The sequence below is a fragment of the Haliotis asinina genome, chromosome 5 (assembly GCF_037392515.1).
Source record: "Haliotis asinina isolate JCU_RB_2024 chromosome 5, JCU_Hal_asi_v2, whole genome shotgun sequence".
NCBI classification, from domain to species: Eukaryota; Metazoa; Mollusca; class Gastropoda; order Lepetellida; family Haliotidae; genus Haliotis; species Haliotis asinina.
Genome location: NC_090284.1, coordinates 6,619,070 through 6,633,972, shown reverse-complemented (window position 1 = coordinate 6,633,972; position 14,903 = coordinate 6,619,070). Strand labels below are relative to the sequence as shown.

Below are 14,903 nucleotides of genomic sequence, written 5' to 3'. Positions count from 1 at the left end.
GATCATGAAAATCAACACACGAGTGAGTGAGTGAGTGAGTGAGTGAGTGAGTGAGTGAGTGAGTGAGTGAGTGAGCGAGTGAGAGTGAGTGAGTGAGAGTGAGTGAGTGAGTGAGAGTGAGTGAGTGAGAGTGAGTGAGTGAGTGAGTGATTAACGTCACATCAGCAATATTTCAGCCATATCATGACGAGAACATTTAACACTAAAATGGAACACATGTATACTATAAAAACCTGTCGACGATGGACAGTAAAAATACTAGAATATCACAGATATAAATATAAGACTAGCATGAAAAACTAGCACATTGTAATTAAAGAAGACAATACATTATAAAACACAGGCTATAGATCGCCAACAACTAAAGCTAGATCACCATATTAGGGACCATGGGGACTTACAGTACCTTTGCTACCTGCATGGACCCTAGCTTGATTTACACCATCCCTTCAGCTGCTGGCAAGTGTACGAAATGCTAGCCAAAATTAAAATAACAAGAATACTACAATTAAACATTTGGTAGACTTAAATTTACATTGAATGTTTTGGGACTTACGTACCCTCTCAGGACAGTCTAAGTAAACTTATCCTCCATACTTTTCATTCCACTCCACTACTGAGTCTAACAAAACCTTGAGGGAGGTCGCGTCAGGTAACCTTTCAGACTGACCAAATCGCGAAAGTGCACATTCGCACATTTTGAACTTTTTATCTCGAAAAGGTTCAACCCAAGTCTTTGTCAGGGGCCGCACCATTCATCTATAAATTAAACTAGAATATTCTTTGCTTTTCATGTCATCATTGTAAGGAACAAAAAATAACTGATGAAAGACCCACCATACAAAGAAACCTCACTCAAGACATCATTTTGTCCAAGTCATATAATGCAATCCATTTGTGACAGCACTGCAGAAAAATTATGTCATAAAAGGAAGGATGAAACTTGATCTTCTGATCCTCCAGCTTGAAGGCTTCAAATATGGCAATAAGCTTGGATATCTGTTTGTCGCACTTGACCACTTGAACGCTGACAAATAAGTCCCTACAGTGCTGTCTCTGAGACACTGGGACTTCCTCAGGACAAGAAAGAACTCTGTGATGAACTGATCAGAAGCTGTCAACAGGTCCTCAGACTTCTAAGCAGAAAACTTCTCAAAAGATTTAGATTTATCGTTATAAAGAGATCTTGTGGAAACCCAATGAGCACGAACGATAACTTTCGCGTGGAAACTCCTTGCCCTTTTTTGCTTTCTGCAAATGCTCCAACCATTAAGTCAAAACCTCGCCAGATCAGGCTGCAGTTGGTGACCAAAGGATGCAAGAACAAGTGAGGCCACTCTGGTAACTGTTGCAGATATCTGTTGGCGAGGCGGCACAGGTCTAGAAACCATGTCCTGGCTGGACACCAAGGCATGACCGAAAGCAGAGGAATCTCTCCTCTGTCTGCTTGTTAGTGGCTATGACCACTGGCAGAACTGGTGGTGGAAAGGTGTACGCATCCAGACCCTCCCACAAGGACATGGTGCCGACTGCCCAAGCCTCTTGGTCTGGAATGGGGGACACATACAGGAGGATCTGACAGTTGAATCGGTTGAAAACAGGTCAATCAACAGACGACCATGATTGCAACAAACCAGTAGGTAGACATCCAGATGTAACGTCAACTCCGGCAATGATCTGCCTGGTCTTGAAAGAGCAGCTGCTGAAACATTCCTGGATCCTGGAATATTGTAATGGAATCTAAGTAAATACAGTAAAAGTATCCAAAACATAATGTTAACATTGTCCATCACGCATGTCACCTATTTTCGCTATATCATGATCTACCTGCAAATGTCCATTCACATTTTTTTAACCTTAAAGTAAATAATAAGATGGCAACATCATAGACAGTTACCTGGTTCTGAAGTTCACTTACTTGTGTCACTTTAAGGGGGCATGTCTACTGTTGACATCTATGTTTTATCTAGCACTGAACGTTCCCGGTAGCAGCACTTGTCAGGCATGACCTAATTACCACTGCGTGTTACTACGCTATTTATATTCATGCAGGATTTTACTACTGGTGTTTCATCCTTCACAGTTATTGTACAGGCTTATGTATTTAGTGTATCTAACTGGTATTTTAATCTATGTCTGGAATCATTGTGCATTGTGGATGATAGCAACAATGTTTGTCAGGGACTATTTCTTGTGTGCACTCCTGCTCCCTGGTTATTTATAGAAAGTAAGTCTGACCGGTGACCCATGTAAACAATGACCTATTACACTGGTTAATGGCGATTTTCTGATAACTTCCTTGTTCAGAAGTGTTTTTAAGTGTTTTCCATGATGGATACTGATATAAATTACGCTTGATTGCTGTGAATAATGAATTTGATCAATTTGACATTTCTCAGGTTACGGTGACCTGTCAACGTTTTACGTTAGGTTGAGTGACGGTTTATAAACTGAATGTCCGTTTTTATATCAAAAGCCACATAATCATTATCTGGTATTTTCCTGGAATCTGTGATAGAAATGCATTGTTTTAAGACAGAGAGGACAACATATAATCTCCTGTATTTCCTACATTTGTACCTCAAACATGACAGTCATTCCATGTTTTGACATTTCTAGCCGACAATCATTCATGGCACTGTTTGACATTCTGTTGTCCGTTTTCTCCGTTTTGCTTTTACCAAATATCTTAGCAATCTCGTTAGTGTCCGAATTATTAAAGGACACGTAGGACAACATAAATTCCTGGAAACAGGGCACATTTACGTTACATTGACACCAAGTTGTCAATAGACGTAGCATGCATTTGACGTCTGTCAAAATGTCGTCCTAGTCACTTGGTGTAACTATATCGTTGCCCTTATTTTTGTTATATCAAATGTCACCACAAAACACTGATGTCCATTGTGTTTAATCTTTTCGGACACTTTTTATCACATGAGGACAACACCAAATGATAAAGAAACTGAATATTTTGTACATTTCACCTGTCATTTGAGCTGACCACCAACCAAGATGGCGGCCGCTGACGCTACGTTGACAGAAAGATATTGTCCGTTTAATTATAACAAATTGTCTTGATGTCCTAATTATTTCTACTGTGTCCTAATCAATTTCGGACAAACAGGACAACAACAGGACAATTAGTGATCACTTACTTGTGTTAGAAACAATACTGCCTATGCAGTGCTTTGTGTAGGAAAGCCATCAAACCTGTGTTCTGATTGGCTGAGAAAGGTCACATGACCTCCTGATGATGCCTATAAATACGATCACTGGTCAAGGCCCAAGGACAACTACAATTACTCACAACTGACACATTCACTCGATCCTCATCCATTCATTACTTGTTCTAAGGTTAAGATTCCGATTGTAGAAGTCATTTGAACTGACCTTCACCTGGCATCCCTACCAACTTGCATTTATTATCCTGACTATCACTAGGTATATATTTTAAGTCAAATTTGCAATCAGTTGGTAACATTATATACAGAGTATCATTTCTGCAAGATACAATTTGAGTCAAAATATATGTAGCATAATAACCATTATTTTCCTTGGAGACTGAGCCTTGTCATTAAGCCAATCTATAGGCAAACTAGTGTCTTATCAGACCCGACTATATTTATTGGCATCATTTATTTTATCACTTTGTTAGCCAAAGTTGCATTGGCATTGTTGCCGTTATAACAAAATTAAACAGAAAGTTTGCATGCATCATTGCAAACTCTCCTACTCTGCTTCATCATCTCCTTGTGTTATTTGTCTTTCAACGTGCACCCCAAGGGTGTTACAATTTTGGTGTCAGAAGTGGGATACTGATTTTCATAATTAGTATCCAGTGGTCCGAATCCTTTTTGGGTTGGTAGATTCTGGAAACAATGGCTGAGTCCCCAGACCCAGATGTCTTTTTCAAAACTTTAGATGTCGCAAGGAATTCCCCTCGTGGCGATCCAGATGATGATCAGATGTCTCAAGCGTCTAGGGTAAGCTGTGGCTCAAGTATTAGATCTGTCTCTGATGATAGGCTACCAATAAGGCCAGGAACTCCACATCCATTGGTGCAACATAGCCACTCTGAGGGTGATGTACTTCATGGGTGCCCCAATTCTTCTCCAAGGAAAGGTCCTAAAAATAACTGTACAACAGCTGATGGTGCTACGTATGTTCATAGCCATGGGCGAACATTTGCTCCTCCAGTAGAAGGACTGATGCCAGGCTCAACTGGGTTACCCCATGCCCAGGATACTGATGATTACTCACTCTTCCCCACCCCAAACCAAACAGGGCTAAGACCTATAACTAAAGCAAACAGGCAACATTTTAAACCCAAGGCTGGTCTTAATTTCCATCCAGACTCATATGATGGCAACGGTGATTGGGAAGAATACTTGTGTCACTTTGAGGCATGTGCTGAACTTGGCAGATGGGATGATCAGGACAAGGTTTTGGCACTTGCAGCTAGTTTAAGAGGTTCAGCACGTACCTTCTACATAGGTCTGTCGCCAGATGAGAGGCGTAATTACACTTACCTTGTCCGAAAAATTGGTGATAGATTCGGCAGTTCACGTCAACAAAGTCGTTGGCTCTCACGGCTAGAGATGAGGCAAAGACGACCCAATGAAACCATTGCTACTTTGGGTGATGATCTGAGACAGATGGCACAGCGAGCCTACTCTAACCTTGACGCTAGAGCTCAAGAGGCTCTAGCCCTAAATCAGCTGTACAAAGCAATACCCCTAGAAATGAAATGTAGATGTATGGATCGTGATTGTCGCTCTGTCTCTGAAGCTGTTGATGTTATTGAACGATATGAGGCTTTAATGGATGATTCTAGGGACAAAAAGAGGTCATCTGTACGCTATGTTAGTCCACCATCTACTGAATTACCAGATGATAAAGGTCAACCACTTGTTCTTGAGAAGTATCTCAAGGACATCGCCTCAAGTATATCAAGGCTTGAAAACAAGGGGTATGAGTCCAATAGAGAACGGCGTACTGTACCTATGCCCGAGGTTAGAAATTACAATCCTCAGTCCCAGAGGCCAGCACGACGTTGCCTTGTCTGCAATGAAAATGGGCATCTGCTCAAGAACTGTCCCCTCTATAATCAGATGTGCCAGAGCTTCAAGCAATCTCAGCTAACGTATGCTCAAATGCCAAGAGCACCGACAATGCCTCAGGTGGCCCCAAACTCTAACTCTGGGACTCAGATTCCACAACAAAGTCACAGGCAGGGAAACTCTAAGGGGCAGGGAAACTTCAGTCTGTCAAGATAGAGGGCCGGATCTTGACAGGGGAACAAAGGCTCAGTAACAAAGACATTCCTAGGATAGGACAAGTTGGCAAATCTATCCCTAAGTTGGACAATGGTTTCTATGTTACTGGAAAAATAGACAACATGGAGGTGAAATTTCTGGTTGATTCTGGTTCCACAGTGACCCTACTGTCTAAAGGGAAGTACGATGCACTTGCATGTAAGCCAGAACTTGCACCATGGACATCAAATATCCAAGGTGTCGACGGCTCTACACTGGATGTTTCTGGGACAGCCCTTGTTGAGCTTGACTTTGGGGATGTTACCTATTTTCATGAGGTTGTGGTGTGTGACATAACTCCTGAAGGGATTATTGGTCAAGACTTTCTTACCCGATACATTAGTAGCATTGACTACAAAGACATGATGCTTAAAACAAACCAAGGTTCGCTACTAGCGTGTAGTCCTGGAGGTGAATCTATACTGTCTTGTAGAGTGCAAGTTAAAGAGGCAGTCACACTTCCACCTCACTCTGGGTCATTGGTTCCTGTTGTTCTTCCTCATGGTCGTAGCATGGCTAAAAATGGTATCATTGAAGCTTCTGAGGACCTGTATGAAAAACAAGGTATATGTTTAACCAGAGGTATTATTGATACAAAGGCTCCCATTATTGCTGTTAACATAGTTAACATGGGAGAGAAGGAAGTCATCTTACATCCTAAAATGAACTTAGGAACGTGTGAAGCTGTGCTGCCTGAGACAAGGGAACCTAGCTCAGATAATTCTGTTAACCCATCTGTTGATGAAATTCAACAACAGCATCCACCTACTCTTCCTGAGCACTTAAAAGAATTATGGGAAAGAAGTACAGTACACCTTTCTCCCAATGAATCAGATGCCTTGTCAGGGTTACTTACCAAATACCAAGATATCTTTTCAAAGTCACCTGAGGATCTGGGGCGGACAAATCTAGTTGAACACCATATTGACACAGGCAATGCTAGGCCCATCAAACAGCCTCCGAGGCGTCTCCCGTTTGGTAAAAGGGAAGCTGAAAAAGTTGAAATCTACAAGATGTTGGAACGTGGAGTCATCGAACCCTCAAACAGTCCTTGGGCAAGCCCAGTAGTTTTAGTTAAAAAGGCTGATGATAGCTGGAGATTTTGCATTGACTACAGGCGTTTAAATGAAGTGACACTGAAGGATGCATATCCTTTACCGAGGATAGATGAATGTCTTGATGCTCTTGCCGGCTCAACATGGTTTAATTGCATGGATCTAAACTCAGGCTTTTGGCAACTGGGTGTTGAGGAAGGTGACAAACACAAAACTGCATTCGCCACCAGCATTGGTCTGTATCAGTTTACAGTAATGCCTTTTGGTCTTGTAAATGCTCCATCAACATTCCAAAGACTGATGGAAAATGTCTTTGTTGGCATGCAGTGGGTAGAATGTTTAATTTACATGGATGATGTAATTGTTCCGGGAAAGGGTGTGCCTCAATGCCTTCAGAAGTTGGAACATGTCTTCCAGAGGCTGTCACAAGCAGGGTTGAAACTAAAACCCTCCAAGTGTTCTTTCTTCCAGAAAAGAATAAAGTTTCTGGGTCATATTGTATCTGCTCAGGGAGTGGAAACTGATCCCAAAAAGACTGAAGCAGTAAAAGACTGGCCTGTACCAACTCGTGTCAAAGAAGTGAGAAGCTTCCTGGGATTGTGTTCTTACTATCGGAGGTTTGTCAAAGGGTTTGCTGACATTGCCAGGCCCCTTCACAGGTTGACTGACAAGAATGCACAGTTCAAGTGGACTGACGACTGTCAAAAGGCGTTTGATACTCTGAAGCATACTTTGATTTCATCTCCCATACTGTCATATCCTATTCTAGGCAAGAAGTTCATTTTGGACACAGATGCCAGCGACAATGCAATGGGAGCAGTACTGTCTCAAGAACAAAATGGGTCAGAAAAAGTGATTTCCTACATGAGCAAAGCAATGAACAACCATGAGAGGTCATACTGCATCACACGGAAAGAACTTCTTGCAGTTGTTACAGCACTGAAACACTTTCACACTTACCTATATGGACAAGAAGTGCTGCTGAGGACTGACAACGCTGCAGTTTCGTGGATGAAGAACCTCAAGAATCCAACTGGACAAGTAGCAAGATGGCTTCAAGAGTTGGGCAATTATAACCTGTTGGTCAGTCATCGTCCAGGCAGACAACATGGGAATGCTGATGCTCTCTCAAGATCTCCATGTGCCACATGTATACGGCAGACTTCTAATCAAAGTCCCAGTGATGATGAAACAGAGCCTGCACAAGGTAGCATCAAATTTCTTGCTGAGGATGGTTCTCTAGAATCGGGAAGAAATGTTTTAGCTTCGCGAGTTATTACAAGACAAAAGTCTTCTGAAAATGGATGCCTCACCAAATCTGGACTTCGTCTGCTCGATGGATGGGAAATTGCACAATTAAGACAAGAGCAGCTACAGGACGAAAGCATAGGCATCCTTCTTACCGCTAAAGAAGATGGATTGTCACGACCCAAGTGGGATACAATTTCCCATCTTGCCTCTTCTGCGAAAACTCTGTGGAGACAGTGGGAAAGACTGGAGGTGCACATGGGGCTACTGTACCGGAGGTGGATAAGTGAAGACGAGGATCAGGAAGATCTGCAGCTCGTAGTACCTGAGGTAAAGAGGGATGATGTCCTGACATACTGCCATGATGTTCCTTCTGCTGGGCACTTGGGTTCTGAAAAGACCTTGTGTAAAGTCAGACAATCCTTTTATTGGCCAGCCATGAAGGATGACATATCAACATACTGTTCTCTGTGTGACCAATGCTCTGCTAGGAAGTCTCCTACCCTCCAGAGGTCTCCATTAGGTTCTTACCAGGTCGGTGAACCAATGGAACGAGTAGCTGTTGACACTGTTGGGCCATTCCCCAAGTCTAGGAATGGTAATAGGTACATTCTGGTGATGGTAGACCAGTTTACAAAGTGGGTAGAAGCTGTAGCATTACCTGATCAGGAGGCAAGGACAGTGGCTAAGGCCTTCATAGACACCTTTATTTGTCGTTTTGGCGTACCACTGCAGCTGCACTCAGACCAAGGCTCAAACTTCGAGTCTGCTGTATTCAAGGAAATGTGCGACCTGTTCCACATTGATAAGACAAGGACAACAAGCATGCATCCGCAGTCTAATGGTTGTGTTGAGCGGTTTAACCGCACCTTAAAACAGATGCTGACCATGTATGCCGAATCAGACCAACGATCTTGGGATGAATTCCTACCTCAGGTCCTAATGGCTTATCGAGCTTCAGAGCATGCAACCACGGGTAAAACGCCAAACTTGATGGTGCTAGGCAGAGACATTACTCTCCCAGTGCAAGCTCTTATAATACGCCCCAAAGATAAGGACCAGGAATACAAAACTCCTGACACATATGTCAGTCATCTGAAGGAAAAGCTGGTAAAAATTCACAACATGAGCAGAGAATGTCTGAAGAAGAAAACAACTTACCAGAAACGTCACTATGACCTAAGAGCAAAGAAGCGTGTTCTCACCCCTGGACAACCCGTTTGGCTTTTAAATCCAGTCCGGAAAGTTGGCGTCTGCAGCAAACTTACCTCACCCTGGAAGGGCCCTTACGTCATAATGAGGAAGTTAGATGACATCACTTACCTAGTGAAGAAGTCACAGCATCAGATGGCTAAGGCAATTCACATTGACAGACTACTGCCATACTTGGGACATAATGTGCCCAGATGGATCAGCAGATACAAAACAAGAGACTAGAGCCATGATTTCCATTACGTTCTGATGACTGTTCACTGTAAATATTTGTTCAATTCAATAAACATTATTTTTGCCTGATGAGATTCTCAAGTCCCCTTATTTGTTGCTCCCTGGTTGAAATGATCGTTAAACATATCCGGAAGATGTTTGCCAGCCCTAAGATGTGCTGGATAATTTATGTTCACATGTTCCTGATAGATGATGATGCTATCCTTAACTGGTATTGGAGAAGCAACTTTTCTGTTGTCTACTTTTGGACATTATGGCAAAATGGCGAGTGCAACTCACTGGGACACATATACACTTGTACCTTTAAACCCAAATAATGTGAGAGGGCACCTACCAGCATTATATTTATCTGGAAATAAGAATGGATACTGGTATCATATTGTAGCTTCTGGCATTGTTTTGTCAGGGATAGCATTAGGAACTAATGAGTGAAGGAAAACTGAACATACTTGACAGGGCTCACATCTCCACAAATTCTGTATATTAGCCATGGTCAACTGCTAATATCAAATATATTATTTCAGCAATGGGGAAATTCAACTGTTGGATGTGTCCCATCATCTGTGCTTCAAAGAGGGAGCTGAAGAATCATGTAGCAAGAGATGACCATGGTGCCCTCCGGGTTCTCTGCGTCTGGTGCGATGAAGGAAGAACGTTTCGTCGGGCTTGTGATCTGAAGATGCATGTCCAAGTCGAACATCAAGACGAGGACATTGACAGCTCTTTGTTGACTGAGGCCAATGGATTCTGGTTTTCTTTACGTCCACAGGACTACGCTCGGACCATTGATTACACCCCTTCTTCAAGTGACCCAGCAGTAAAGGCGAGGGAGCTTGTGATTCAGTGGCTGAATGATGGCAATACAGACTCTATTATGCACCGGACCAAGCAGGATTGGGAAGCTGGTTGGAACCTGTCTTCATCCCCAGAGGTATTATCACTGGATATTCCACCATCAGAGCTAACCCTTGATGATGACCTCACCAGCCATAATCCTGTCGAGACGTACGATCCAGAGGCACCCATGATTCAAGATCCACATTACCTTTTGTGTGGCGTAAAAGTAGGGAAGGAGGACATTACTCTGGACTTTCAAGTAACTGGTGGTCTTTCAAACTGGGTTCGCCTTGACCTGACTCCCAACATCTTGAAGGACAAAATGATTGGAGAGATTCTTGCCAGAAACCTTTTCCAGCTAGTTGGAAGGAAAACACCAGAGAGGCCATCCAGCCCATCAACACCAGTTGAAGTTGCCAACCTGCCTAAGATACTTAATGGCTGCAACACACAGCTCGGTTTCCACATTGTAATATCTGACGTCAAACGTGCCTTTTCATGGCCATCCAGATCAACTACACTGCGTCCTCCGAAGCGTCACACCCAGGGAGAGAAGCCCTCAGGAAGTACCAAGAAACAGTGTATTACATCATCGACTGACCTGACCAGTGTTATGAAGGAGGCACAAGATCTGCTTAAGACAGGTGCCATGCCCCAGTTCCCACCTGCAAGGAGGGAATGGACCAGGCGAGGAAGTCCTCTTCGTCTTGGTGGGACCTCCATCCTCTGGCCACCAAAGGGATGGACTGCCATGACATCAGATAGGAAGTTGTTAGCCTGGGAGTATGCTGCCATGAAGTTCGAAGAGGAGCTCCGGGGCTGCCTTCCAACTCCAAATAGACAAGACTTGTTGGACAAGTACAATTTCCTCGGACTCCCTGGCACCGGTGACTCCAAGGTTGAACTAAATGAACTTCACAAGATGCGGCTGTACCAGTATAAGTTCTTGGTGATGGTGGCACGTACAGAAAAGGAGAGCGATCTACCCCCAACAGCTGCGAGACAAGTGAAGATGATGGCCACTCTTGCCACCATGAGAGACACCGAACTGGACTCCCTACTTCAGCAATTGGATGATGTGCCTCTCCGCCTTGAAGCATGAAGATATCAAGAGACATCCATAAATACAGGAGTATTTAGGTTTTTAGTGGGAGGGGGGAAGTGTAATGGAATCTAAGTAAATACAGTAAAAGTATCCAAAACATAATGTTAACATTGTCCATCACGCATGTCACCTATTTTCGCTATATCATGATCTACCTGCAAATGTCCATTCACATTTTTTTAACCTTAAAGTAAATAATAAGATGGCAACATCATAGACAGTTACCTGGTTCTGAAGTTCACTTACTTGTGTCACTTTAAGGGGGCATGTCTACTGTTGACATCTATGTTTTATCTAGCACTGAACGTTCCCGGTAGCAGCACTTGTCAGGCATGACCTAATTACCACTGCGTGTTACTACGCTATTTATATTCATGCAGGATTTTACTACTGGTGTTTCATCCTTCACAGTTATTGTACAGGCTTATGTATTTAGTGTATCTAACTGGTATTTTAATCTATGTCTGGAATCATTGTGCATTGTGGATGATAGCAACAATGTTTGTCAGGGACTATTTCTTGTGTGCACTCCTGCTCCCTGGTTATTTATAGAAAGTAAGTCTGACCGGTGACCCATGTAAACAATGACCTATTACACTGGTTAATGGCGATTTTCTGATAACTTCCTTGTTCAGAAGTGTTTTTAAGTGTTTTCCATGATGGATACTGATATAAATTACGCTTGATTGCTGTGAATAATGAATTTGATCAATTTGACATTTCTCAGGTTACGGTGACCTGTCAACGTTTTACGTTAGGTTGAGTGACGGTTTATAAACTGAATGTCCGTTTTTATATCAAAAGCCACATAATCATTATCTGGTATTTTCCTGGAATCTGTGATAGAAATGCATTGTTTTAAGACAGAGAGGACAACATATAATCTCCTGTATTTCCTACATTTGTACCTCAAACATGACAGTCATTCCATGTTTTGACATTTCTAGCCGACAATCATTCATGGCACTGTTTGACATTCTGTTGTCCGTTTTCTCCGTTTTGCTTTTACCAAATATCTTAGCAATCTCGTTAGTGTCCGAATTATTAAAGGACACGTAGGACAACATAAATTCCTGGAAACAGGGCACATTTACGTTACATTGACACCAAGTTGTCAATAGACGTAGCATGCATTTGACGTCTGTCAAAATGTCGTCCTAGTCACTTGGTGTAACTATATCGTTGCCCTTATTTTTGTTATATCAAATGTCACCACAAAACACTGATGTCCATTGTGTTTAATCTTTTCGGACACTTTTTATCACATGAGGACAACACCAAATGATAAAGAAACTGAATATTTTGTACATTTCACCTGTCATTTGAGCTGACCACCAACCAAGATGGCGGCCGCTGACGCTACGTTGACAGAAAGATATTGTCCGTTTAATTATAACAAATTGTCTTGATGTCCTAATTATTTCTACTGTGTCCTAATCAATTTCGGACAAACAGGACAACAACAGGACAATTAGTGATCACTTACTTGTGTTAGAAACAATACTGCCTATGCAGTGCTTTGTGTAGGAAAGCCATCAAACCTGTGTTCTGATTGGCTGAGAAAGGTCACATGACCTCCTGATGATGCCTATAAATACGATCACTGGTCAAGGCCCAAGGACAACTACAATTACTCACAACTGACACATTCACTCGATCCTCATCCATTCATTACTTGTTCTAAGGTTAAGATTCCGATTGTAGAAGTCATTTGAACTGACCTTCACCTGGCATCCCTACCAACTTGCATTTATTATCCTGACTATCACTAGGTATATATTTTAAGTCAAATTTGCAATCAGTTGGTAACATTATATACAGAGTATCATTTCTGCAAGATACAATTTGAGTCAAAATATATGTAGCATAATAACCATTATTTTCCTTGGAGACTGAGCCTTGTCATTAAGCCAATCTATAGGCAAACTAGTGTCTTATCAGACCCGACTATATTTATTGGCATCATTTATTTTATCACTTTGTTAGCCAAAGTTGCATTGGCATTGTTGCCGTTATAACAAAATTAAACAGAAAGTTTGCATGCATCATTGCAAACTCTCCTACTCTGCTTCATCATCTCCTTGTGTTATTTGTCTTTCAACGTGCACCCCAAGGGTGTTACAATATGTCCTGAGCTCTTGCCATCCCGGACACATGGCCAATAAAACGTCTGATCAAGCAACTGCTTGGATCTGGTCGTTCCTTGGTTGTGTATCAAACACACCACCGTGGAATTGTCTGACACTATCACAAGAGGCATCCAGCATTGCACCGCTAGAATAACTGCTTGTAGCTCCAACATTATGGTGAAAGGGACATATGAGACTACAAAACACCACAAACAACAAGCGTAGAGATACAAGGGAGGTGGGAAATATTCCACACCGACGTAAGAAAACATGACGCAGCCAGGTAAGTGAAATTAAAGCATTTCCTTCTTCACCCACACATAACAGAGAAAGGGTAACAAACCATGCCTACCAAATACAAATCATAACTTTCATAGAGAAAAAGTATCAATAAGTACTCAACTAGCGAAAACCAAAAATGTCTGACTCGTGAGATGCTTCAAGTAAAAGTGAATTTTTTGGTTAGGCCGCACTTTCATGGGAAGGGAGATCTCGTCATTTCCATTCCTGTACATTCGTAGATACATGAGGCAGCCATTCTAAAGAATGGCGAATCAACTACTATGTCGTCTCTTTTAGACGAAGCTTGAGGTAATATGCATAAGACCTACAGTAAGGTAAATTAAAAATTTCTTTTTCCTCTCAGTTGATCTATTATCTTTCATAGTACATGTGCTATATCTACTACTGTTCTATGGAGAACAAGACTGTTTACAAGTGTTGCAAACATCAAATTAGATAGAAGTAACAATATAAAGGAACTTTTAGTCAATTCTTTATGAAATATTTAATCATTAGTTAATTAGTTTTGTAAATGAATCTGCGGATACTGCTGGTGAAATATAATCCACAAAAGTCACTGCTGCTGACAAATCCCTCTCTGCTCACATTACATGCACAAAATACAATCAATTATAAATGTCATTGAATAGGAATATCTCCATGAATAGCACAATTGGACGACAGTGAATTGTTAAATCAACAATTCCAGCCTCTCCGCCAAGTTCTCAATTACTTGAATTGTTTGTTGTTCTACATGGCAACATTCCAGCTCAACACAGCAGCCAGTCAACAATCAACCTGGGACCAGCACAACCAGTGACTGATCGAATTAGCAGTGTAACATGCAGGTAATGACATAAATAGCTTGGTTACTTTGTCGGGGAAGGCAACACAAAAATTGTTTTTCAGCTGAAAACTTAATATCAAGTTATCGAATGGGGGTTCAGACAAATTGATCACTTTGAAATAACATTGTCTGAAATATTCAGAAAATTGCCATCCTGCTTTGTCTGACCATCCCATGGAAGTGTAGTCACCTTTCACAGAAAGTGCTAGAATTGATATTATTGTACATGTGACTGGTTTCTCTAGTGCTTTATAGTGACAACATCAACTGTACCACTCAGGATCTGTTCAGTAACTGAAAAGAAATGATCACAAATATCATTTTGTAGGGGAATTTCATACAATGTAAATTTACGTGAAAGCCAGTCTAAGTAAACTTAGTCTCAGTATTATCTGTTATACTCTTAAACTAAAGGTCCCATCACGTAACTTTTGAACAACCCATGACCATCCAATCAAATGCAAGACCACTGAACAGATTTAACCAATTAGACAACAGCTACTGTTTAAGATTTGGCGGGACTTACTTACAAAATCCACCGGTTCACTGACACTGATCTCTGAACAGAAGAAAACATGCACTTTGGAATTTCTGTTGACAGGGTTACCATTACCTAATATTTCTGCAAGCTGACAT

The 14,903-nt window shown here is 41.7% G+C and overlaps 1 protein-coding gene across 2 annotated transcripts in view; it reads right to left on the bottom strand.

Moving 5' to 3' along the window:
* LOC137283468 (TBC1 domain family member 16-like) overlaps window positions 1–14,903 on the bottom strand; it is a 51,803-nt gene that overhangs the window by 12,420 nt on the left and 24,480 nt on the right. The gene's annotated exons all lie outside the window — the stretch shown is intronic.